This window comes from Peromyscus californicus, unplaced genomic scaffold (assembly GCF_007827085.1).
Source record: "Peromyscus californicus insignis strain IS unplaced genomic scaffold, ASM782708v3 Scaffold_17__1_contigs__length_78620276, whole genome shotgun sequence".
NCBI classification, from domain to species: Eukaryota; Metazoa; Chordata; class Mammalia; order Rodentia; family Cricetidae; genus Peromyscus; species Peromyscus californicus.
In genome coordinates, this window is record NW_026294469.1 from 4095431 (window position 1) to 4123277 (window position 27847).

The 27847-nt window shown below is 45.2% G+C and overlaps 1 long non-coding RNA gene across 3 annotated transcripts in view; it reads left to right on the forward strand.

Moving 5' to 3' along the window:
- The first annotated feature begins 2097 nt into the window (after nucleotides 1–2097).
- Nucleotides 2098–27847, forward strand: part of LOC128112548 (uncharacterized) — a 66627-nt gene continuing 40877 nt past the window's right edge. For 2 of the 3 annotated variants that reach the window (XR_008219016.1, XR_008219018.1), the window contains exon 1: nucleotides 2098–2191. This is a non-coding gene — a long non-coding RNA (uncharacterized LOC128112548). The remainder of the gene's footprint in view (nucleotides 2192–27847) is intronic. The other variant, XR_008219017.1, reaches the window with a different exon arrangement.

Genomic DNA, 27847 nt, shown 5'->3' on the forward strand with positions numbered 1-27847 from the left:
CCAGTCCCACAGCCGCTCAGACCCAACCAAGTAAACACAGAGACTTATATTGCTTACAAACTGTATGGCCATGGCAGGCTTCTTGCTAACTGTTCTTACAGCTTAAATTAATCCATTTCTATTAATCTATAAGTTGCCATGTGGCTCGTGGCTTACCGGCATCTTCACATGCTCTTTGTCATCATAGCAGCTGGCAGTGTCTCTCTGACTCAGCCTTCCACTTTCCAGCTTTATTTTCCTCCTTGTCCCGCCTACACTTCTGCTTGGCCACTGGCCAATCAGTGTTTTATTTATTGACCAATCAGCAACACATTTGACATACAGAACATCCCACAGCACTCACACCTGGGATTGATTGCTTTTCCTCTGTCATGCAATGTGCTTTAATTTTTGTCTGGGACTTTTTTTTTTTTTTAAACACTGACAAGGAGATAAAGTCTCAAAATAGTGCAGACCTCCAATTTAGATTTCATTTCTACTACTACTGATAAATGAATGTTTGAACTTTTAAAAAGGGGGATTTTAGGGATGTAGCTCAGAAGTAGAGTGCTTGCCTAGTAAACAGAAGACCCTGAGTTCAGGCCCCGTCAGAAAGTTGAAAGGTCTGGACCTTGGCTTGTCAGGGAAGGAGACCTTCTTGATAATTGCCCAGTTTGGTAGAATTCTGCATAGAGTTTGAGAGTCAAATTTTTCAGATAATAATGGCGACCTTTGTTCTTTTCCTTTCAAGCATCCACATTATTTTATCTCAGATGTGTGTGTTATACAGAGACTGGTGTTTGGTTTTCTGATTTATTTTGGCAGGTTTTCCTTTTTCCTTGCATTTGTTGTTCTACCTTTTATGTCTGTATGACAGTTAATTCTTGTCAACTTCACTGAAGAGTACCTTAGCGTGTGCCTATGGGGGTTTCCCCCGAGAGGTTTAGGAAAGGGGGAGGTCTCTTAATGTGGATGACACCATCGCATGGGCTGAGTAAAAAGGAGAGAAGAAGAAAGCCAGTGGGGTCCGAGCATCTTTTGTTCACTTTCCTGATTGGCCTAGGTGTGAACAAGCAGTTCTTCATAGCTGCTGCTGCTGCAGCCTCAAGTACCTCTTGCTGCTGTGCCCTCCACCCCAGCTGTGCCCTCCACCCCAGCTGTGCCCTCCACCCCAGCTGTGCCCTCCACCCCAGCTGTGCCCTCCACTCCAGCTGTGCCCTCCACCCCAGCTGCCTGCCTGTCCACCCCAGCTGCCTGCCCTCCACCCCAGCTGCCTGCCTGTCCACCCCAGCTGCCTGCCCTCCACCCCAGCTGTGCCCTCCACTCCAGCTGTGCCCTCCACCCCAGCTGCCTGCTTGTCCACCCCAGCTGCCTGCCCTCCACCCCAGCTGTGCCCTCCACCCCAGCTGTGCCCTCCACTCCAGCTGTGCCCTCCACCCCAGCTGTGCCCTCCAGACCAGCTGTGCCCTCCACCCCAGCTGCTTGCCCTCCACTCCAGCTGTGCCCTCCACCCCAGCTGTGCCCTCCACCCAGCTGCCTGCCCTCCCCATCATGAAGGACTTAAACCATGAGCCAGGATGAACCCTTGCTCTTTTAACTTGTGTCTTGTCAAGTGTTTGGTCTCCATGATAAGGACAGTTACTGTGGCAGCCTGGCTTACTCAGTTTATGTGGGGGTCAGTCACATCCCTTGCTGCTCATTGCTCCCCTACTTGGCCTTCAGAGCGGGAGGGGGTGCTTCCCTTTCCTACCTCTTGACTTTGAACTCTGCTCAGATTGATTTGACCAGTGCAGTGTGGATGTGAACAACAGTGGCCTGGTTTGACAGAGGCTTATGAAGCACCATGAGTTAGGCTTGCCCCCTGAGCTACTGTCCCCTGGCCTAGGCAGCCCCAGTGACAACTGCCCGCTCATGAAAGGGAATGTGGGATGAGAAGATGCAGGGAGCCAAGCAGAGACGAGCTGAGACCGGCAAAGCTGCAGTCCACCTGGACACATGAGCAAGTGATGAATGTTTGCATAGAGATGGGGAGTTGTTCGTTACTATGGTTACCACATTTCCTTCCCCTTTCCCATGCATTCTTAAAAATAATGCTTTTTCTTCTTTCCTCCACTGCTCATCATCAAAAGCCATCAGGAGGCTATAATGAAGGTAGCAAGCCAAGGAAGATGGAGGTCTGTGTGAGGTGGTGAAGGCCGTGTAGGGCTGAGGGGTGAGTTATGTCCTGGGGGATGGAGAACTATGGTGAAGATAGTGGTGAACATTTATCCTCTTATTTTAATTAATTAATTAGTTTATTTGTTTATTTATTTATTTATTTGTAAGTGTGTGCACATGCACATATGTGTGTGTGTTCCTATGGAAGCCAAAAGACATTGCATCCTCTGGAGCTGGAGTTACAGTTAGTTGTGAGCTCCCTGATGTGGGTACTGGGAACTGGGCTCAGGGCCTCTGTAAGAGCAGCAAGCCTCTTAACCACTGGGAATCTCTCTACCGCCCTCTGGCCTTTTAGTGTATGTGTGTGTGTGTGTGTGTGTGTGTGTGTGTGTGTGTGTGTGTGTGTGTGTGTGTGTGTAGGATCCTAGTGTGTGTATTTATTTGTATGTGGAGTGTGGAGGTCAGAGGGAAACCTTGGGTTGCCTTCTGTTTGTTTGAGGCAGGTATTTACTGCTCTATACACCAGATTGTCTGGCCCACAAACTTCTGGGGTTCTCCTGTCTACACCCCCTTTTCTCTATAGGAGTGTTGGGGCTATAGACATACGGTGACATGCCAACTTTACATGGGCTCTGGGAATCTTAGCTCAGGTCCTTATATTTTCTGCAAAAGCTTTACCCACTGAGCTCCCTCTCCAGTCCAGAGTAAGTTATCAGTCTGTGGGAAAGATGGGAAACAGCTAGAACTGAGGTTGTCAAATAAAAACACAAGCCATCATTAGAACATACTTACAGGAAATATTATTCGTTGGTTATCTTAAATTAAAAAAACTTTTATATTTATTTTGCATGCATACATACATACATACGTACATACATACATACATGTTTTGTGTGCATGGAGGGGTCAGAGGACAGCCTGCTGGAGTCACGAGTTAGTTTTCTCCTTCTAATGTGGGTACCAGGGATAAAACTCAGTTTGACAGCAAGCAGCTTTGCCTACTGAACCATCTTGCCAGCTCCTTCATGCATATGAATTCTAATTTAACTGGGCATTTTGCATTTATCTGATACCCCTAGATACAAATAACCCTGCCATGGCAGATTGTAGTGGGAGGTACTAGCATGAACTCACATGGTGTGTTTGTGTATGATGTATACACATGTACAATTTTGTAGCTCTGTCCATCTTCAGGGTTTGGGGATAGCAAAGCTCAAGTAGCTGTGAGTTCATTTAACATCTGGCTGTCAGATTCTCCCGGGGTTCCAGATGCTTTTAGTAGGGCTGGTGTTTGTACCTTAATGCCAAGGCTTGGGACGAGAGCTGGGGAATGACAAGAGCCTTCTCTGTCAGGAATTACTCAAGGAATGATAGGGACACAGGACCAGTTTGCAGTGGCTCCCCCTGGCTGGCTTTGAGATGGTGTGAGCCTCAAATACATGACAAGTGGGCATCAAATTAAAGGACAATTTAACATCACCCATTACATAGAATGGGTGTGTTTAAGTCTATCCTGACATAATAAATTAACGTAGAGGAAGAAGGGATTTTTTTTGTTTAAATAGAAGGTGTTAATAGAAATTTACTATTTATCCATTTTCATAGTGATAAGAAAGACAAGAAATGCACGGATGAAAAATTTATTGTGTGATTTGGGGGCAGAGGAAGAAAATTTGACAAGATTTGTAGAGTATCTTCCCAAAGACACATATTTATCACAAAAGAGAACAAAATGTCTTGCAATGGAAAAAGATCCACCATACTGTGGTCATCAGAGATATGTCACTAGTAACAACACAAAGGGTATTGAAGGCCATCCAGGAGGGGTTCCTAAACAGAACGTGTTCTCTGTGACATTCCCAGTCTAACTATGAGAAAATACTGGACAGATCCTTACCAAGAGACACGTTATAGAATGACCAACTTGTAATAAGAAAGAAAACCATTGAGGCCATGGAAGCTAAGGAGACCAGGAATTATTTCCAGCAAAAGGAATTAGAAACTGGGGAAAGATGGTATGGACCTGGATTCAATCCATGGCTGTAGACATTATCATGACATGGGATTCTGGAAATTCCCTGCATTGATCTTTCAACCTTCAATAAAACTAGAAATTCAATGAAAATTAACAAATATTGTGGACTGATTATACATGTTTTATTTTGGCTTTTTTTTTTTTTTTAAAAAAAACCATTGTATCTTTCTTGAATTTGTTCACCCTGTATCTTTTAGGATATTGTTTCCTTTTCTTTCTGATCTAGGTGGTGGCGATGGGCTTTGGTCAGAGAATAAGGAGTTTGCCATCTGTGTGCTCCTACATATTTAACTCCTCCATTCTGATGATCCTCTGAGACTTTTGTCCTGCGTTAGATGTTTCAAGAAGAAATGCGAGTTTTGTCTCTTTTGAACCTTCATAGTTGCAGCTTCTTAAGTAACAGGATGTGTTGAGCTGCCTTCAGACTTATTCCAGTTTCTCTTAATTGGCAGACGGACTTCCTGCTTGTTCTCAGGAGCGCTGAGGTGACCACGCTCCTCCATCTTTCTGTGATATCGTCTCCATTTCTGCTCTCACGCACGTGTGCTCACTCAGCTACGTGCATGTGTTCTATGGACACTGTGATGCCACCTTTTACCATTTCATGCTTCTCCCGAGAAATCATGTATTTATCTAATTTTTTTCTTATGCTGAAAAATTATTACTTCTGCCTGAATTCTTATTGCATAATTCCTTCATATTTCAAGTGTAAAAACTTGTCAGTGTCTCTTTGTTGCAGGATGATGAAACTGGTGGTAGTAGCAGTGTTGTTGTTGGTGGTGGTGGTAGTGATGCTGAGGATGATGGTGGTGGTGGTGGTGATGGAGGTGGTGATGGTGGTGCTGAGGGTGATGGTGGTGGTGGTGGTGATGGAGGTGGTGATGGTGGTGCTGAGGGTGATGGTGGTGGTGGTGGTGGTGGTGGTGGTGGTGGTGGTGGTGGTGGTGGTGGTGATGTTGGTGGTGATGGTGGTGGTGAGTTTTCTGGCTGGCATAAAAATTGAGCCTGCTGAGATCTATATCTCTAGATGCAAATCTTCCTCTAGTTCAGAAATATTTTTCCACCATGCATTTTTAATATGTTTGCTGCTTCATTTTCTTTAGGCATAGGAGTTATTTATGTATTAGCTTTTTCTCTTCACCCACCACATTAGCCGTATGTCCAGTTGGTTTCATATCTATAATCCCTTTCCTGTTGATTCTAGGTTATTTCTGCAAACTTGCGTTCTGCAGTATTTCATTTTAATTTAATTTAATGTGCATGGTGTTCTGCTTGCATGTAGTTTGCCCCATGTGTGTGCAGTGTCTGAGGAGGTCAGAAGAGGAGGTTGGATTCCATCAAAATCGGGTTACAGTTGTGAGCCTCCATGTAGATGTTGAAAGTTGCATCTGGGTCCCCTGGAAGAATAGTCAGTGCTCTTAACTGCTGAGCCATCTCTTTAGCCAGGATTTTACTTTTGAGATGAGGTCTCTTGTAACCCTTGCTCACTCTGCAGTCAAGAGTAGAGTTGACCTCCTGATCTTCCTGCACACCTCCCACACCTGGTTTTTATGCAGTTCTGGGGATGGAAACTTGGCCTTCCTTTATACTACGTAAAGTGAGCACTCTACCAAGTGAGCTACATCCCCAGTCTCCCTCTGCATGTTTCAAACAGAGGTTACATGAGCAGTGAAGGATCTGAGAGGGCCAACAGGGGACACTGAGGTAACCCAGAGATGATGGTCAGCCTGGAAGTCCCCATACTTGAAGCTGAGGGTCAGGAGGAGGTGTTATTGCAGCTAGTGTCCCATGGCATTAGCTAGATGTGCTGTGATGTGCAGCACTATGGAGGAAACACAGTCACTATGGAGTGATGAGGGGCAAAATACCCCCCATTTCCTTTTTCTCTTACCCTTTAATCTCTCGGGGATGCCTCCCATTTAACAAACACTGCATATGTAAGCTTGGAAAATGCAGTCTGGAGTTGTCAGTCTTTATGCTACACACCAGCATGGAGGAGTCAGGATGGAAGGGAATGGCGTCTTTCCTCCCTTAGAGACCCTGGAGAAGCATAGATGCATTTTGCTAAGTTGTTTTCCAAACTCCATGTTTCCCTGCCCTGTGCACACTTCTGTAATATGAAGAAATCTACTTTCTATGTTATTTTAAAAAGCATTTGGGAGTACTGCTGACTTTTATATGTTTACTCAAATGCACTCTCAGAGTCCACCATGTTTTTAGGCTTTTAGGTGACTCTTTTGGCTGTGAGTAGGGTTGATTTTCCTCTCTCTGGGGGCCATAGAGCCCATTCTAACCTGTGAGTCTTCCTCCTCCTGAGAAGTCTGGACCTCTCCTCTCAGAAGGCTTCTGGGTGGTGTCTGGATTTGAGAGTGACCCGTTCAGTATCTCTTGGTTAAAGAGGAGCCTGCTGCACCCCGTCTCTGTGGGTCTCCTACTTAAGCCATCTTAGTCTCGGAACAGCCGTTCTGCCTTGCTTCTAACCTTTGCTTCTGCCCCTGTGAGACAGAGTGCACTGCCCCTCGGAGTACCCAGTCCAGTAGCAGTTACAGTATTCACCATGATAGCTTCCTCTCCTAATGTATTTCCGGATTGTTGACTGATAGAATGTGCTGTGATGTGCAGGTGCACATGTACATGCTTATGTCTGCACATATGAGTGGAGTAATAACATCAGCTGTTATTACTCAGGTGCTCTCTGTCTTGTCCTTTTGAGACTGGGTCTCTCACAGGCCAGGGACTCACTAAGGAGGCTAGGTGGCTAAGCACAGAGTCCCAAGGATCCAGCCGTCTCTGCCTCTACAATGCTTGGATTATAAGCACGTGCAAGCATGTCTAGATATCTTTGTGGCTCCTGGGGATTGAAATCAGGTCTCTTGCAAGCACTTTTCTGACTGAGCTAGCTCCCTAGACTGCCTCATGAAAGTTCTAGAATAGTTCTTCAAGTGTAAGTTCGATAAATGGTCACCAACGCCTTATGTCCTACTGGGAGGTCAACACCGTTTGACTAAACTTGCTTACTTAGTCGACTAGCACCATCCCTTACTGTCTGAGGGGAAGTGTTTCAGGACACCCCCTGGACAGCAAACTCTGAGGCTGCACATCGATCTCATATAAAACAGCATAGTATTTGTATATCATCTGCGTACATCTTCTCACATGTAGTCTTGCTTAAAGATGGAGATATGTTCTGAGAAGCATGTTGTGGAATAGAATAATTGTTTAACTATGTAAAGATGTGTTACATTTATTTATGTTGCATTTGTTTAACTATGTAAATATGTCTTACATTTGTTTTACTTTGCCTGCCTAGGGTACCTGATTGGTCTAAAAAAAAAGCTGAATGATTAATAGCTAGGCAATAGGGGGATAAGTGGGGCTCACAGGCTGAGAAAATAAGTAGTAGGAGGAATTTAGGTTTGAGGGAGAAGAGAACGAGAAAGAGAGAGAGACACCAGGGGCCAGCTAGCCAGTCAACTGCCAGGCAGCTAGACATGGAGAAAGCAGGAAAGTAGGACATACAGAAAGAAAGGGAGGTGAAAAGCCCCAACGCAAAAAAGAAGATGAAGAGAAACAGGTAAAATCCAGTTATAAGAGCTGGTGAGACAAGTGTAAGATATGACTGAGCATTCATAATTAATACGTCTCTGTGTCGCGATTTGGGGGCTGGTGGTCTGACAAAGCCTGCTACAGAAGTCGGCTATTACGAATATGTATACACATGTGCCATCACTTAACACCGATGAAGGCACACTTATTACTATGTGACATCTTCTGGGACTCCTGTTGTGTGTGCTGTTTGTCATTGGCTGAAACGTGGCACGTGATTGTACTTTCAGTCGTCGCTGGATACCCCTCATTCTGAGCACAGTGTGAGTGCTACAGTGTGACTGAAACAGTTATGCATTAGGGATGAATGACAAGAAAGAAATCAGTACATGCTAAGTACAAATCTAATTAGAAGAGAGTTTTTTTTTTTTTTTTGATCTGTGGTTGGTTGACCCCAAGGACATGAGCACATAGACCCAGAAGGGTATGTTTAATTAATTAGTTGATTGATTTAATTGCTTGATTGATACTGCTAATTTTTTGATTAATAAGAACCTAGAAAACCTCTTAACAGTTTTACTGCTAGCCTTAAATGGGAAGATACTGTACTTGCATCCTGGACTTCGTTACATAATCTAAACACCATCAATTGTTTACAGATAATGGCTCATCACAAGACAGTGGAATCTCTTCACCTATGAGATGTTGCCTGGTTCTACTTTTGCCATTGTTCTTTTTTGAAGGACATCTTACCAGGAAGCATTAAGAACAACAGTAACATTGAAAAGCAATAAAGATAAAAAGGCAGAAAGAGTGAGATTAGGAATTTGACTGGATGCAGACTCAGCTCTGGTCCCTTGGAAACCAACTCAGAGATGGAGCACTTCATTACTGGAGAGTGCTGGAAGACAGTGATGGGGATGGGAATGTGGAGAAAGGAACCCAGCGGATGTGCACTGCCAAGTGGACTTCAGCTGGGTCCCTCTTTCCCATAGCACTCTGCAGGGGGCGGAGGGTTCTTACAGTGGAATGTTCTTCAGAGTTTCCCTGAATGAGTAAAAGGGCTGTGCCTTTATGCTGTTGCTCTTACAGTAGTTTTGGGCTGTCTCTAGGCCTGTGGGAGTGTAACTGTGCCTGAAGTAGGTCCGACGGGCACTTGGAATAGTGTTTCCTGTTTGTTTTTCCTGCCACAGATAATGTACTGTATCTTCTGGCTGGTGTAGCAGGTGCCAGGCATATTGATACAGGAATGTTCTTTAGGAGAGTAGTAGTGTAAGATGCAGTAATTGGTTCTTCCTTTTGGAAGGTGTATTAACCACTTGTATTATTGTATCAAATGATACAAAGCAACTTCATAAAGGAAGGGTTTCTTTTGACTGACAGTTTAAAGGCAGGGGAGGCATGGCAGTGGGAGTGGGAGGTGGCTGGTCACAGGGCTCACACAGTCAGGAAGAGACATGTGAATGCTGCTGCTTTGCTTGCTTTTTCCTTTTTTTATTCTTTATGTCTTTCACATCGTGCATCTCGATCCCATTTATTTCCCCGTCCCTTCCTGTCTGCCCTCTGCCCTTGCAACTATCTCCCCCAACATGCAAATAAAATAAAATTTAAGAGAAAAGAAAGAGAAAAAAGCACGATCCTCTTCCGAGCCCTGGAGAGCTGTTGGTGAAACACTCATCATTGGTAGCAGTACAGTGAGTCAGCCACTGTTACCAGTATCTGGCCAGAGAACAGGGTCGTCAAATTCAACAGCATAGTGTGGCTACCACCTTTGCTGCATTCTGTAAAATTCTGCTGATGGGACTTACCCTGGGGCGTGTGACGTTATTTAATATGTAGTATTGTGGAATGTCAGGCACTATAGGCATCTTAGAGGCTTCCGTAGACTTTCTCCAACTCTTACTCCACAAATAATGAGATATCAGAGTTGTGGGATTCGTCGTGTATGTCCACTTATCCTCTAGTACAGGGACGTGATCACTGGATGGATCCATGAACTGGTGACCCTTAGAGAATGGGAGCAGAGTCATCATTAGCCTCAATATTCACTATTATCATAGGGGGGCAGGACAGGGCTGTCTGGGTACAAGGTCAATTCCAACCTGGGGATAACAATTCTTGTAAATTTTGAATGTAAATAAGTGATCACTGAGTGGATTCATGGGCCTGACAGAGTTTTTGTGATCTGGATAAGCATTGTGACCAGTTACCAGGTTTCCATACCTTTTTTGTTTGTTTGTTTGTTTTTTTGAGCCAGGGTTTCTCTGTAGTTTTGGTGCCTGTCCTGGCTCTCTCTCTCTCTGTTAGACCACGCTGGCCTTGAACTCACAGAGATCCACCTGGCTCTGCCTGCCAAGTGCTGGGATTAAAGGCGTGCGCCACTAATGAAGGGACCTTTTGGGTTCCTAGGAATCAAAACCAACTTAGACTGTGGGCCCATTAACCCCGGAAGTTTTGGATGTTTCTAATTTTTTTGCTAGCAAGTTGTCTGGGTAAAGAAATTGCTGTGGTCGCTTTGGGTAAAGAGCAGGAAAATATTGTTGGATTCACTGGTTGTGATTATTGCAAAGTCTGTTATCTTGGGGACCTGGCCTCTCTTTTAGCTGTTGTGGGACTAAGAACTGACCTCTGTCCAGAAGCCTGTCAATCAGTTTTGATATCATATTAGGATAGTTACTGGCATAGTCTTTTGTTGTAGAGTATTATTTTAAGGTGTGTTACTTTTGTTTATGTTGCACTTGTTTAACTATGTGAAGCTGTGTTACTGTGCCTGTCTAAAACACCTGATGGTCTAACAAAGAGTTGAACAGTCAATAGCAAGGCAAGAGATAGATAGGTGGGGCTGGCAGGCAGGGAATATAAAGAGAAGGAGAAATCTGGGAGAGGAGAGAAGAAGTATCTAGAGAAGGAGGACTCCAGGGACCAGCCACCCAGCTACACAGCCAGCCACAGAGTAAGAGTAAGATTTATAGAAGTAAGAGAATGGGAAAAGCCCAGAGGCAAAAAGACAGACAGGATAATTTAAAGTTAAGAAAAGCTGGCAAGAACTAAGCCAAGCTAAGGCCCTGCATTCATAATTAAGAATAAGCCTCCGTGTATGATTTATTTGGGAGCTGGGTGGTGGGCCCCCCAAAAAAACAAACAACATTTTGGCATTCCAACGTGGTGCTCGAATTTCCATAATGCCTGAGAAAGCTTAAAAAAAAAAAAAAGAGGATTCTGCTCCTTTAAGAGTTTGTGCTGCTGGTGAGCACCTGAGCCATCAGTAGGTTAAGTAGGAACAAAATAAGTAAAAATGCTGCCACAGTACAAGCGTCAGCATTCTAGAGCTCTGGGAAGGTTGAATGCAGTTCCTGGTCAGACACACCTCTGACTAGGTTCCTAAGTTTTCAGCTTGACTTTCACAGTCTGAGAAGTGGGCAGAGTCATCCATCAAAGCTGGGGGTGGAGGTCCATGCTGCTTAGCAGTTTAAAGTTTGCTCATGTGGTCAAAAAAGGTTAAAAGATATGCACTAAGAGAGATCCAGACAGAAAAACCTCTGAACAGGTTACAATGTACATAGGCTTAAGAAAAGAAAAAGGGTATAGTCCTAGAAAAAAAAAGTATGGTTTATAAAATAAAGTCTTTAAAGAGAGAGTAAAAGCCACATAAGATGGAAAATACACAAGGAGTCTAGATCCTGTATTATATTGTGTTGATTTTGAATTTTCAAAAGAGAAAAGAGAAAAAAATGAACAAGTCTTCCTCATCCATTCTCCCTTCTGTTAGTTGGGCAACAGTGCCGCTTCCACAGTGACGGTCTCCACTGTCACTCTGAGGACCACACTTTGTTTGCCATGTCTAAAGCACTCTGAGGGCTCTCGGCTGCCGTTCTGACCTTGCTATAAAGGTAAATGTTGTGCCTTCCTTGCCTTTGATGACAAGGTGTTGTCACCAAGCCTCTGCTATTTTAAGATTTTATTGTTCCAGGAACATTTAGTTCTGTAACAGGGTTACTGCCCTCAGCCTTGGCCCACAAAGGATGATCACCACTAAGTTTCTCAATAGTGTCAGTGTCTCTTCCTTCCTGTAGAAAAACACCCATTGGACCTCTTGTAGTACACTACTGACTGCTAAGGGTCTCTGGATTACCTAGGATGTTCTCTGAACAAGTTCTCTGAGCCTTCACTTCCTTTTTAAGATCATTTGCTACCTCAGTTGCAAAGTTACCTCAGTTTTCAAGATTTATTTATTTATTTATTTTTTTGAGACAGTGTTTCTCTGTGTAGCTTTGTGCCTGTCCTGGAACTCACTCTGTAGACCAGGCTGGCCTCGAACTCACAGAGATCCACCTGCCTCTGCCTCCCAAGTGCTGGGATTAAAGGTGTGTGTCACCGCCACCCGGCCAGTTTTCAAGATTCCAAGAGCTGCCTCCTTTAAGTGTCTTACAGCTACTTCCAGGGTTTTCCACGCCACCTGAAATGCCCCTTTGTCCACTGCTGTGTCCCAAGGCCCCACCTCTCGGTGTCCATTCTCACCGACACATTCCCCACCTCTCGGTGTCCATTCTCACGGACACATCCCCACTCGTTAGCTAGGCCTTGAAGCTCTCTTGCTGCACGTTCTGTGTACTCAGTATGGTAGCAACTCCCTGGAGCTGCATCAAACTGAGATTTACCTCGTTGTTTTCTTTCCTACAAGGATCCACAGGGCAAACCCTGTTTTTTCCAGCGTGGCATCAGAGTCCAAACGAGAGCCAGAAGCTATCTCGACAATTTGGGTAGAGAAAAATTCTTTATCCCAGAGAAGTAGGAAGTAGTAAAGTATATTTAGGTGTTTAAAACAACAATAAGAAGAGGGGTCTAATAAGTGCAGAGATCATGAAGGTAGTGTCTACTGACAGTCCCAAATAAGACCGAACATAGAGAGGACCGAGACCCCAGGACCTGACATGTCTAGCCTCTTTATCTGAGGCTGAGGTCTAGATCACCTTAGAGAAGATGCAGTTGCCATGGGAACACATAGAGTGCAGGTAATGGAGAAGCTGACTAGAAGGCACAGATGGAGCTTCTCTTCAAGAGTTAGCCCACTGGATGGTACAGACAATTGCTGGGAGATGAAGGTAGCCTGGACCTGGTCCAGGAGAGCAGGGAAGATTTGTAGGACCAGACCTCCTGCATGCAGATCTGCTGGTATTTATGACATAAGTAAACAAACAAATAAATAAGTAGCTCAATGGAACTAATCTGAGAAGCCTTGAGCTGGAGCCATGTGTGGATATGCAGTGTCACTCCAGCATCTTTTGTTGATAAAGATGTTACCCTGCCCAAAAAGAAAGGGCTAGTGACAAGGCCTAGCTCCAGGATAACAGACAAGAGTGACAGAAACATGGCAGGGAACTCAAAAGAAAGACATTGATGACTGGAAGAAGCAGTGTGGTAGTTTGCAAAGTATCATGCCAAATGCCTCCCATTCTTGCTTGCCATTTCCTTCCATTAATATGTAGAGTCTGCTCTTATCCTGCTGAACCCAGGATCATCATATAGCTTGCTTGGAACAGGAAGATTAGAAGTGGTATTTTATGACACAAACCAAGACTTTAACTCCATGCAACATTCCTCTGTCTTCCTTTGGAATCTAGTGCCCACTGAGGACCTTGAGAAGCTTGTGCCTGGATTCCTTGGGGATCTCTCCATGCTCTGTTCCCTTTGCTGATTTTGCTCTGTATTCTTGAGCTGTAATAAATCACAGCTGTGAGTAGGACCATATGCTGGGTCCTGTGAGCCTGCCTAGCGAATCATCAAACTTGAGGGTGCCTGTGGGGACCTCTGACACATTCTTGCTGACACCTGCTTCATCTGAGATCTCTGAATACTCTTCAAGCAAGTTAGGGGAATCACAACTTCTAGTATAAGGGAGTGGGTCTCTTCTATGAACCCAGAAGGCTCCAGAGAATCTGGGAGTAAAAACTGCCAAATTTGTCACTCAGCTACTCCAACTCAAGTCTCAACATCTTGTATTTTCCCTATTAGGACCTTGATCTTGATATATGAAATATTCTAGGGTGAGGGTTTAGTTTTCTTTGACACTCTTATAATTCTCCAGTTAACAGTGCCATCTTTTGCTCTGTTCATCCACCAGCTCTGAGAGATAGCATCTCCTTAATTGTTGCCTAGAATGCCCTCTGGCTTCCAAATATTTACTTAAATTACCAAAAATTCATTTGGATGGTCATACATAGTCTTGCTTCAGTAAGTCACCAGTCCTCAGCAGCTACTATCCAGTTCTCCACTTTTGACACATCTTTTATAGTCTCCAAGGGCTAGCGTATTGCATGCGCTGCCTTATAGCCTTCCATCACAGTCTTACCAATTGCATCCGAGCATCCCAGGGTTTGTTTTTCTCTTCCCCACCTACCATTAGGATAGCATTCTCCTTTTCATCTAACTGGCGAATGATTCAGCGTGCCTGTCAATCCTGCCACAGTTCGATTATGTATGTATAAACATCTTAGGGCTTACGATGTATTGCACATAAGATCTCACTTATTTCTGAACTTTGAGATCGACATTGATGCAGCTGTCCTCTTTGTGGTGTGTGTGCAGCTCAGAAGACAACCTCAGGGGTTTGTCCCCCCTTCTTTTGAGAAGGGTTTCTCACTGGCTTTGGACTGGTTAACTAGGTTAGGCTGGATGACTAGTGAGCCTCAGGTGTCCAACTGTCTCCATCTCCCAGCATTAGGACTTGACACTTAGACCAACATATCCAGGTTTTTTTTTTTTTAAACCTATGTTGTGGGTACTGGGGGTCAAACACAGGCCCTTGTGCTTGCCTGGCAAGCACTTACCTTGCTTACTGAGATATGTCTTCAGCCCTCTTCTTTCTTAAATAAAGAAACTCAGCCCCGGAGGAGTGACTAGTTCAAAGCTGGGATCCTCTGGAGCTGCAGGGTCATGATGTCAGCGCAGATCTCCATGTTCACTCTTTTTCTGTCTCGATGTGCTGCATCTCCAAAGAGCTCAGGAGGAAATTGCCTGGTTTGCATGTTCTCATTTGGATTCTGAGGATTGCTTCAGTATTGATGTTGCTGGTGGCAAATCTTTATCACGTACTTTTGACCTAAAAGAATCAAGGACACGGGAGAGCAGGGCTTTGTGAACCTTTCAGTGTGCATGCAAGTCAACTGGGACCTTAAATGGTAAAACGTGGGTTCTGAGTCTGGAAGTCTGTGTTTCTGATGAGCTCCCTGGGTCCTGCTGGGGCTGCTGGTCTACCACACATGGCTCTTCATAGAAAACGTCCTGATACGTTAAAGAAAGGAAGACTTAAGAATATAACTGTATCTTCACTTTCCAACTTTGCGATTTGGTAAAATATGAAATGTTTCCTCATGTTAATCCAATCCACACACAGCTAAAAACAAACAAAAATAGGGCTGTGAAGACCAGAATAGAATCAGCCATATTATAAAATAACCATTTCTGGGGCCTTCATTTAAATGTGTGATTGATGAAGCTGGTGAATGGTGAGGTAGATACCTGACCTGTCAGATGCAGCCATCAACAAGTCAAAGACAGCTGAAATTTGATTGACAGGACTAGAGTAAGCCATTTTGTAAGATATTAGAAATTCTTTAGTTGACTCAATTTAAGTAGGCCCTGATTTCATGCCCCTGTATTCATCCACTTCAATTCATCATTCAATTTTAGCAAATCCAGCTGCTGTGTTTAGATGTGGTTCAGACCATGCAGGTCTAACCTGGGGGCTTGGTTCCAGTGTCATGGGATAGCGGTGCTGTGGCCCTTTAAGAAGCAAGGCCTGAGGGAGGTCTGTGGTCATTCAGAACTCTGAAAAACAGGGGAATGCTGTTTCTTGCAATGAGTTCTCGGTGGGATGACTTCTGAAAGCCTGAGCCTAGCCTTGCCTAGCTCTCCCTGGCTTCCTGCTGACAGCTTGATCACTAGGTCCTGCAGATGTCCCTGCTGTGATGTGTTATAGCAAGAGGGCCTTCACCAGACCCAAGCTGATGAAGCTCCATGCCCTTATTCTCCCAAGATAGGAGCTAAACAAACCGATTTCTTAAGCAGATGTTTCATTAGCACGATGAAAAACTGGTTTATATAGTTGCTAAGTCAGTTTTGATCATATCCCCCAGCCTATACGCTGGTGATTTGGTGCCTGATCACCTTCAAACATGATTACATCCCTTTCCCACTACCCTTCATCCATCTGTGAGGTCTGATTACTCTGGCTTCCCCTAAGCGAGGATCCTGCGAGGCCAGTAGTTGCACTCAGTCTCCCTCCCTTACTGCCTGATGGTAGCAGCTCACTTAGAGCAGAGTCTATCATTTCACAAACGTCGTACATCCTTTCTCCTTTAATGGGGTCATATCTGTACTGGGTGATGCTTCTAAGAGTCAGCTCCACACGATGAGGTTTCCATGGAGACTTAGAGAAGTTTCTGGCAGTGCTAAAAATTGAGAAGTCTTTCAGGATGATGCCTTGCTGAGCACTCATACCTCTAACTTTCTTTCTCTTTCTGTAGTGTCAAGTTCTGCCACAAGTTAGTGAAGAACTTGTCTTCTGTGTCACCCTAGCATGTGCTCATCTGTGCGCACAGTGGTCAGTTTCTGTTTCGATCACCTGGAGCCTTTCCTCAGATGCTGGGGTAGGGCAACAGCTCATATTCAAGGTCAGGCTTTTGTATAAAAGTTACAGACACAGTCACAAGCACAGGCACACTATTCAGAGTCACAAACATGCACACTGGTCACAGTCACAAACATGAACACTAGTCACACACACACACACACACACACACACACACACACACACACTAGTCACAGTCACAAACCTGTGCACTAATCACAGTCACAAACATCACACTAGTCACAGACATACACACATACTAGTCACAGTCACAAACATGCACACTAGTCACAATCACACACACACACTAGTCACAAACATACACACTAGTCACAGTCACACACATGAACACTAGTCACAGTTACACACACACACTAGTCACAGTCACACACACACACTAGTCACAGTCACACACACACACTAGTCATAGTCACACACATGAACACTAGTCACAGTCACAAACATGAACACTAGTCACAGACACACACACACACACTAGTCACAGTCACACACACACACTAGTCACAGTCACACACATGAACCCTAGTCAGTCACACACACACATTAGTCACAGTCACACACACACACAGTCACAAACCTGTGCACTAGTCACAGTCACACACATGAACACTAGTCACAGTCACACACACACACTAGTCACAGTCACAAACATGAACACTAGTTACAGTCACAAACATGAATACTAGTCACAGTCACAAACCTGTGCACTAGTCATAGACACAGACACACACATACACACACACACACACACGTCACAAAGTTCTGACAACTTTGGAGACAAGGATCATCTTCTCTATCCAGGGACATCTGTCTACCTCCACACAGTGTTCCTATGGCTTTATCAGATAAGATAATGGAAAAAAATCCAGTGGGCAACTAAATTCAGACCCTCCTCTCCCATTCTGTACCTAGCCACACTGTCAGCTGTGAGCATGTTCCTTTGTTTACTTTTTGATGGCCTCGTTTGTCAAATGACAGAATACTTCCATTCAAAGTTTTGTCTTTTTCCTCCCTTCCTTTCATTAAAGTGGACCCATAAAGTTGCTTATTCTTTTTCTAAAAATAGGCGTTTCCCCTTCAAGTAGCAGTGATTCAGAGCTGACAATTCAATTTATTTATTTGTCTACCCATCCATCCATTTATTTATTTATTTGCTGTATAAGGTAATAGCTTGTGGTACTTACTCAGAACCAGCTGTTTGCAGGATGCGGTGAGCAGGTGGTGCCGGAGGCCTCTGATGAATTGCAAAAGACACTCACCAGCTGCCGACACTGTGTGTAATGAGCGAACCTGCAAAAATCTTTATTTTCAATTGGATTGTACCTTTAAGTAAGCAAGGGAGACAGCCAGTATAACTACAAACCATGACCAACAACCCACATAAACAGTGTGCAAACACAAGTGATTAATGTACCAGTATTTCAAAACATTCAAAGCTAATGAGTCAGATTTACTAGGGTGCACAGGAGATGGGGAGAGGGATGTGGAGGAGGAGAGAACAACTAATGGGCCTTAATGGCCTTTAGTTGAAGCCTAGGAATTCTCCTGCCTTCCGTCCACCGTGCTATCTGAGCTGCTAAGCAAACTCCCTGCAGGCCCACGGAGACCATTTTTTTCCTGGTCATTCAAAGAGGGGCGGTCCAGTTTTAGGATAGAATTAGAGGCCCAAGCTGGCGACCATTGCACCCTTCAGTGATCTCTGACAATGTGCAGGGATAATGGGTTACAACGACAGACATTAATAAGGTAAGATAAGAGGGGGGAGGTTTATTAATTTTTCAAGTAAGTTAGGATGCCCCGGGGCATGGTAAAAGTGTAAAGAATCTGGTGAGCGATGAGCGGCCTGGCTGATTAATGCAAGCCAGAAGTCCTCCGAGGGCCATAGCGATAATGACGAGATTATGGACGCACCCACCGAAGACGGATGAGCTGCTCGTGAACAAGAACCAAGTGCCCTCCTTCTTGGGGAGTGCACCTCGGATTTTCTTTAGAACGGTGCAGACGGCGTCTTGCAGAGCTGAGCAGGGAAGCCAGTGCTTTGCCAGCTGCTCTCGGTCCACTGTTCAGGAATTTGGGGCCTGACCGGAAGGTTGTAGAAGGAAGCCATCCTGGTAACCCTTTCTGCAGAGCTGGGACGGGGTTTGGCACCTCCACTAGCCCTCCTGTCCCCCAGTACCTGTAGACTCATTCATTTCCTGCCCTGCAAGACCCTCCTCTTCCTGTTATATTCCCCCCAAGGTACGCAAGGGGTTGGGCTTCCTCTGGGTTCATGGTTTCCCTAGCTCTCTCAGGTTTCTGCCCTGCTCCTGCTGACCAACCAGTCTAAGGCTGGAGAAGAGAGACGTTCTTCTCACGCTGTTGGGGATCCTTCGCTAGGTTTTCGGTCATCTTTGGGGTGTTTGTCATCTTGCTTGTGTGTTTCGAAGCTTGCCTCGTCGGCTGTGTCTTGTGCAGGGGAAGGGAATGAGTTCCCCTTTCAAGCCCAGCTTCTGTCCTAGGGACTTCAGAGAAGGTCAGCATTACTTGAGGAACCTGCTCAAGTGATGGCTTCGGGTCTTCACCTCCACAGAGTTCCAGTTACGTCTCAGGAAGCTTCCGTCTCTAGTAAGTGTGTTCATCGTGTGAGAGGGTGAGGTGACAGAGAGCCGCTCAGTAGACCCTTCAGGTCCCAGTGACGTTTTGTACTGGCTCATTAAGACTTGAGGAAATCAAAATTAGATGTAAATCTGTCCCTGTAACACAACAATGGCCTCTTAGACCTTTTGTATGTAGGGTCACCACGGCAACATGAACCTGTTGATTAGGGTGGAAGGGGGCAGCCAGAGCTGTAGGAATCATGGTTCAAGTTTGAAAGCTGATAACAAGTAAGGACAATCAGAGAGAAGACAGAGGCAGGCATTTGGTCCTCCCAGGGCTGAACCTGAAGTGGAGACACAGGGCAGGAAGGTACGTGTGATACTCAGGGCTCTCAACTGGAACTTCTGGTCACAAAGCAATTATTTTTAATATAAAACTCTCAACATGTAAAACCAATTAAATAATAATTTATTAATGTACATTTTATTTATAATTTATAACAATTATCTTTACAGAGTTGATAAATGACACCAATGAAGTTATTTCAATGAACACAAAAAGTTGAAATCCGGAACTACAGACAATGATTTCTACCTCAGCTCAGTGTCTGCAGCCAGCAAGTTGGCTGAGATAAATGATACATCAATGATAATGGTTTGTTGATAGCTGGATTTGCAATGTGAGGCCACCTCCTAATCAAATTTATTTGGATTCCTGAGTGAGGAGTTGCAGGAAAATTTTATGTTAAAGTTGGATCAATGATGATAATTTAATAAGGGTTCAAATTCCTTTTTTTTTTGACACAGTCTCACTTATCTCAGGCCTCAAACTCCCAAGTAGCTCAGAATGGCCTTAAACTTCTGATCACCCTGCTCTACCCCCAGTGTGCTAGGATTACATGTGTGCCACACGTCTGGTATTCGATAGAACTTGGGGCTTTGTGCCTGCTGGCCAGCACCCCTATCAATGGAGTTATAGCCCCAGATCTTTTTATAAAAGTCACTTGGAAAGCAACCAGGTCTATTAAAATGGGAGCTAAAACCTCTCTAAAATGGAGTACTCTACATTACTATTGCTCCAAGCATTTTCTTGGCAGTTAGAGGATGCCCTGCACTTAGGAGGACCCTTTGCTGAGCCCCAAAACCAGCCCTTCACTCAGATTTTCAAATGCGTGTAGAGGCACGTACCTGCACTCCTAACACTTTCTGCTAAAGCATGAATAACGCTGAGTTTGAAGCCAGCTGAGAAACATAGAGAGACCTTGTCTCAAAACAAATAAAAGCCTCAACTAATAAAAGGAAACTAGTAAAAGGAAAAAGTGATGGTGTAGTTTCATGCTGTTTCAAATGCACAATGGTACACAGCCTGAATTTGTAAGACACTGGTATAGTCCTGTGATGTCCTTACTCAGCACTGCAGTCCTGTGATGTCCTTACTCAGCACTGCAGTCCTGTGATGTCCCTACTCAACACTGCAGTCCTGTGATGTCCCTACTCAACACTGCAGTCCTGTGATGTCCCTACTCAACACTGCAGTCCTGTGATGTCCCTACTGAACACTGCAGTCCTGTGATGTCCCTACTCAACACTGCAGTCCTGTGATGTCCTTACTCAGCACTGCAGTCCTGTGATGTCCCTACTCAACACTGCAGTCCTGTGATGTCCCTACTCAACAGTGCAGTCCTGTGATGTCCCTACTCAACACTGCAGTCCTGTGATGTCCTTACTCAACACTGCAGTCCTGTGATGTCCCTACTGAACACTGCAGTCCTGTGATGTCCCTACTCAACACTGCAGTCCTGTGATGTCCCTACTGAACACTGCAGTCCTGTGATGTCCCTACTCTACAGTGCAGTCCTGTGATGTCCCTACTCTACAGTGCAGTCCTGTGATGTCCTTACTCAACAGTGCAGTCCTGTGATGTCCTTACTCAACAGTGCAGTCCTGTGATGTCCCTACTCAACACTGCAGTCCTGTGATGTCCCCACTCAACAGTGCAGTCCTGTGATATCCCTACTCAACACTTCAGTCCTGTGATGTCCCTACTCTACAGTGCAGTCCTGTGATGTCTCTACTCAACACTGCAGTCCTGTGATGTCCCTACTCAACACTGCAGTCCTGTGATGTCCTTACTCAACAGTGCAGTCCTGTGATGTCCCTACTCAACACTTCAGTCCTGTGATGTCCCTACTCTACAGTGCAGTCCTGTGATGTCCCTACTCAACACTGCAGTCCTGTGATGTCCCTACTCTACAGTGCAGTCCTGTGATGTCTCTACTCAACACTGCAGTCCTGTGATGTCCCTACTGAACACTGCAGTCCTGTGATGTCCCTACTCTACAGTGCAGTCCTGTGATGTCCCCACTCAACAGTGCAGTCCTGTGATGTCCTCATTCAACAATGCAGTCCTGTGATGTCCTTACTCAACAGTGCAGTCCTGTGATATCCTTACTCTACAGTGCAGTCCTGTGATGTCCTTACTCTACAGTGCAGTCCTGTGATGTCCCTACTCTACAGTGCAGTCCTGTGATGTCCTTACTGAACACTGCAGTCCTGTGATGTCCCTACTCTACAGTGCAGTCCTGTGATGTCCTTACTCTACAGTGCAGTCCTGTGATGTCCCTACTCTACAGTGCAGTCCTGTGATATCCCTACTCAACAGTGCAGTCCTGTGATGTCCTCATTCAACAATGCAGTCCTGTGATGTCTCTACTCTACAGTGCAGTCCTGTGATGTCCTTACTCGACACTGCAGTCCTGTGATGTCCCTACTCAACACTGCAGTCCTGTGATGTCCCCACTCAACAGTGCAGTCCTGTGATGTCCTTACTCAACAATGCAGTCCTGTGATGTCCTTACTCTACAGTGCAGTCCTGTGATGTCCTTACTCAGCACTGCAGTCCTGTGATGTCCTTACTCTACAGTGCAGTCCTGTGATGTCCTTACTCTACAGTGCAGTCCTGTGATGTCCCTACTCAGCACTGCAGTCCTGTGATGTCCTTACTCTACAGTGCAGTCCTGTGATGTCCTTACTCTACAGTGCAGTCCTGTGATGTCCCTACTCAGCACTGCAGTCCTGTGATGTCCTTACTCAACAGTGCAGTCCTGTGATGTCCTTACTCTACAGTGCAGTCCTGTGATGTCCTTACTCGACACTGCAGTCCTGTGATGTCCTTACTCAACAGTGCAGTCTGTGATGTCCCTACTCAACACTGCAGTCCTGTGATGTCCCTACTCAACACTGCAGTCCTGTGATGTCTTTACTCAACAGTGCAGTCCTGTGATGTCCCTACTCTACAGTGCAGTCCTGTGATGTCCCCACTCAACAGTGCAGTCCTGTGATGTCCCTACTCAACACTGCAGTCCTGTGATGTCCCCACTCAACAGTGCAGTCCTGTGATGTCCCTACTCAACACTGCAGTCCTGTGATGTCCCCACTCAGCACTGCAGTCCTGTGATGTCCCTACTCAACACTGCAGTCCTGTGATGTCCCTACTCTACACTGCAGTCCTGTGATGTCCCTACTCAACACTGCAGTTCTGTGATGTCTTTACTGAATGGTGTAGTCCTGTGATGTCCTTACTCAGTGGCTCAGTTTCTGAAAGATAGGAGAATCTCATTTTCTAAATTTATATACAGTGACTTACTTGCTTGGCCAGAGTTTATAGTGTGTTAAAACTTGGTAAGATTTTAAATTTATGTAAACTAAGTATTAAATGCACATGTATGGGCTGGAGAAATTGCTCAGCAGTTAAGAGCACTGACTGCTCTTCCAGAGGACTGGGGTTCAATTCCCAGCACCAACATGGTGGCTCACAACTGTCTGTAACTCCAGTTCCAGAAGACCTGACAGACTTACACGGGCATACACATGGGCAAAAAACCACCAATGTCCATAAAAATAAAAATAAAAAATTTAAAAATGCACCTGTATATGTGTGCAGGTATATAACAAAACTAAAATGAGAAGTCAGGGGAGAAACTATGAAATAGTTGCCACACACTGGGAAATAGATATTTGAGCAGTAGATTGTCAATAAAATATACGTGCAAGTCTTGGATTCTCTCTGAGGAGTGTTGGGTTTGGGAACGGCAGGTCTAGGCTGAGATTGCTTTTGTTGACCTTGTTGTGGAAGTCAGAGGCTGGCTGCAGGGTTGTGGACATTAGGACTCATCTCTAAGTTTTGTGTTGTTTTTATAGCTTGGGATACTCCTTCCCCCTGACTTCCTGTTTGAGAAGCTGGGCGTGGGAGAATGGACAGGGGCTTGGAGGGGTGGTTCATTCATTACAAGCTCATGTGCTCTTGCAGAGGTCTGAAGTTCAGCCCCCAGCACCCACACTGGGTGGCTTACAAACTACTGTAATGCCAGGGAATCTCTCTTCTGGACTCCTTAGGCACTGCATGCATGTGTGCATACTCACACATGAACATACATGCATATAAATTTAAAAAATCTTTAAAAAGAAAAATAGCAGGTGGTAAATGAAGGGGTAGAAGTGTAGAGATGAACACAGAGTAAGGAATGAGTCACAGTGAAAGCCATCTCCTAGTGTACATAATCACGGAAAGAAAATGGAGTCCCAGAATTTTCTGGAAGGAAAGCTGAGTCCGTTTTCTCATACTATAATTGCAAAGAAGGGATGATGAGGAAGCCCAGCAAGTGGACTTGAGAAGAGTCGGTTACAAGGAACGGTGGGAGGCCTGCGAAGAAGCAGCCAGAAACCTGCTTCTCATCGCGCTGGCCAGAGAGTGGGTGCTCAGTGGCTTTGTATTGAAGTCCGCAGTGGCACGAATTGGCTCTTTACAAAGCCCTGCCTTCCTCTTTGTTTCTCTTTGCTTGCCTTCCGTGGCCTCTGATCTCGTCTCGCTCCCCCCCTCAGCCCACCACACTGCCGGCCTACCCAAATAGGAGGGACCTGTTTTTTCTTCAGGTTCACACTGTGCATACTGACTAACCTACTCGCCGAGACCCTGGCAGCCTCTCTCTGCAGCTCCTGGCACCTCTTATCTCTATGGTAACGGAAGGCATGGTGATGCTGGGGATTTGCCTCAGAGAGTTGGCCTGAACAAGCTGCTTCCCTGGGATAGCTTGTCCTTTTGCAGTTAACGGAGCTGCCTGGGGAGAGGCTCTTCCCCCAGCAGGACGACAGGCAGCTCCAGATGCGGGCACTTGGCAAGTCTGAGCTGAATGTCTCCGGGAAAATATGATGTAATTAACAGAGCCTCAGCAGCTGGAACGATTCAGCACCTCGCATTGATTTTCCATGTCTCCTATTTACTTTCGCTTTTTTAAACCATCCACAGTGACAGGAAATCAAAGCATTATAATGGTGTGCAGGAGGGCCACAGTGCTGGGTCAGCATTTCCTTGAGAAATTCTGAAATTAATCAGTTGGCGATCACTCTGTCATCCCTTTCCACTCCTAAATTAAGTTGGCCTCTAAAATGCTAAGAAATAGTAATGTGTTTTTGGATATTAAAAGAATCAATGGTACCATTGTAAAATTTGCAAGGACTGTTGGGGGTGGGAAAAAGTCATCCCAAAGCAGTAGTGCCTGTGTCTTTTCTCTTTAGGCTCAATATGAGAGTGGGAAAGACATTTGGGGACAAAGAGACACTGTGTTTACTCTACCAGAGTTTCCAGTGCTCAGAAATGTTACCAGGAGGAATTAGAGAGAGGACCCTTCTTTTGAGTTTATTTTTCTTTCTTAAAAAAACCAAAACCAAAACCAACCAAAACCAAGCCAAAAAATTCCATTTACCTGTGTGTGTGTGTGTGTGTGTGTGTGTGTGTGTGTGTGTGTGTGTGTGTGTTCATGTGCAAGCTGTAGCACAGGTGTGCAAATCAGAGGACAACCTGCAGGAGTCCGTTGTTTTCCACTGTGTGGGATCAAATTTAGGTAGTGAGGATTGGAGGAAAGCTCCATTACCTGCTCAGCCATCTTGCCAGCCCTGTATCCTGTCAATCACTAAACTAGGGAAAGTAAGATTCCCCCTGCACTTATTCAGGAATGTCATGTAAAGCTGGGTTGGGTTCTGTCACTATTACTACCCATCCCAACAGGTGAAGGACTATTGGGTTAATTTCATTCTCGATTCCTTAAAATGCCGGGCAAGGGAGAGAGCTGGCTCTGCGGATGAAGGCAACTGTGCCAAGTCTGAGGATCTAAGTTCGATCCCCAGGACCACGTGGTGGAAAGAGAGAGCAGACTCCTGAAAGTTGTCCTCTGACCTCTGTCCCTTGTGTGCCCACACACATCCACATAATTCATAAATGGTAAACACATAAGGTAAGTATAATGCTAGACAAAGCAAGCCCAAGGCTGTGCTGGGGAGACGCGGCGGTCGGCTGAAGGCTTTGGATCTGACTGGCGCTCCATTGGATTTGATTTAGTGTTGGCAGGTGTCAGGTCTCGGTCATACTGTACCAACCCACTTTTGTCTTTTTTATTCACTCAAATAATATAGTCATTCTGTAAATAATTAGGAAAATTGAGAAAAGAAGAAAATTGCTCATGATTGTACCATTCAAACACAACAGCGCTATCATGCTTCAGCTGTTCCTTGAGGTAATTTTCAGGTTCTGTGTTTTGACAGGACGCATGCACAGTGTGCAAACAAGTTTGCTATTTGGTTTTTCACTTGCTGGATGTCAGGCCCGCTCTCCCAGGCTGCTCTTAGCTTCAGCAAATGTCCTTTTAATTGCTGCCCGAGCAGCTGGAACAGTTCAGTCCCTCACATGGATTTTCCATGAGTTCTGTGGAGGTAGAGACACCCCATTATTTTAACTATTTCCGTATTTGGTACAATCAATCAAAACCATTTTTTCAACATAATTAATCCCATGATAAGCATATTTATATGTGACACTTTTCCATACAGGAGATTATTTCTTTAGAATAAATCCCAAATATTATTCAATGTCTGTGAAAATTTTGTGGCTCTTCACACTTCTTGTTGCTCTTCACAACTCTGACGTGAGTGTTTGTCATCTGAGATGTTCAAGGACTGTGTTTTTACAGGGTGCAGTGTGGGTCATGCAGTGTAGGTCCCGTGTGCTGCACTGGGAGAGCTTTGTGCATGCAGTTTTGTGACGCAAGATCACCATTTTCAAACTTAAAGGTGACCCTTGTGTTTGACACCGGAAGTCTCTGCATTATAAGCCATTTCTTTTAAGTGTGCTACAAACAATGCATTCTTTGTCTACTTATAATGTTCCATCTTGTCAAGCCTCAGGAAAATAATTTGTATCACAGGCCCTTGGTTGGGCTGAGTTTGAAGGGACTGTAGACCTCTCTTCTATGCTTCATAGAATTTTGTGGGCACGCCTTTGCTGGGAAAAACACCTTTGGCAACTAGAAAAATTCTGAGTGGAAAGAAAGTACACTTTCTAGGGAGAGAATAAGGGCCTGGAGAGATGGAGTGAAAATGGTTCCACAGAGTCCCAGCAGCAGATGTTCCGGGTGTTGAAACTCCCACCAGAACAGCTGCGCAATGTAGAATCACATCTGGGTGTGTGACGCGGCTGCATCATTACCTACCAGCAGCAAAACAGCCAGATGCTTCCAATTCATTTTAAGGATCAAGCTTCAGGTCGGAACCTGTGAAAAGTCCCACTTCCCGACCGACCGGCAGCTTATCAATTGCCATGGCAGTTCCTGCAGACATCCTCACGGGAGCCCTAAGGACAGAGCTGGTTGCAGCAGGTAGAGACAGGGCACAGCTGCTGTGCACCCGGACCCAGGGCTCCAGGTTCCTGCTGTCTGGCTGGAGAATGAAGCCGTCAAAGCCCTTCCACACAATGGCCGCAGAGTGGCTTCACGGTGTGGGACGCTTCCTGGGGCGAGTTCTGACTTATTTCTCCTCTAGATCATCAAGCTCTCTCTCTCTCTCTCTCTCTCTCTCTCTCTCTCTCTCTCTCTCTCTCTCTCTCTCTCTCCCCCCTCTCTTCCCCCTCTCTCCCTCTCTGTCTCGGATGGAGGGAAGACATATTTCTTTTTTTCACACCTCCCTTCTTTCTCCAATCTCTGACTCACAAATTTCTTCTAGGCCAATTGAGCGTCTAACTACATGGTAGCAGAAATTTCTCTGGCCTCATGGGTGGCTAGAGTGGGTTTTGATGTCTTTTATCCTATGTCGTTTTTCTAACATATGGATGCAGAAGTCAGTACAGATGGTATCTGGGGGTCTGGTGGATAGTTTGCTTGGCCATGTGTTTTCCTTGAGAGTAAGCAGACCCAACTTCATACTCTAGAACCCATGAAGAATTGTCGTGGTGTGGCAGCATATGCTCGAGAGGGAGGACCGAATTCCGGGGGCTTCTCCAGCAGCCTCTTTAGCCTGGTCAGTGAGTTCCAGACCAATGAGAGACCAGGTTGTGAAGGAGGTAGATGGCATGTCTGAGTCAAAGCATTCCTTCGGAGCGCCACACATGGGCACTCATATGCACACACACATTAAGGAAAAAAACAGTGGCTCTTTGGGGCAGGACTCCAGGCAGCAACCCGTGACTGGGGTAGCTTTCAGCCATTTCTCTCATGCCCCCAGTGAATGGCAGGAGGGCGGGTCCTTGGGGGAACCCTTCAATATCTGTATCTCCCACATTTCCATGTGGGCCAGTCCTTCCTGAGGCTAGAGGTTTCTCTCAGGAACAGCCTGTACACCTGTTACCTCTAATGGTGTGAGGAGAAGCTGACTAGAAACATTTGGTGACAGGAGAGTTGTTCTCCTGAGTGAAGATTCGGTGGTCACAGGTGCCTCAAGAAACAAATAGTCACAGAACTTGAAACTGCTACAAAACAGTCCATAGAACCATTGATATTTGAGGTCACTCATTATTTTATGAGGTTTATTTTTATTTGTTTAATTATGTATATCTGTTTGAGTATATGCACAGATCCATAA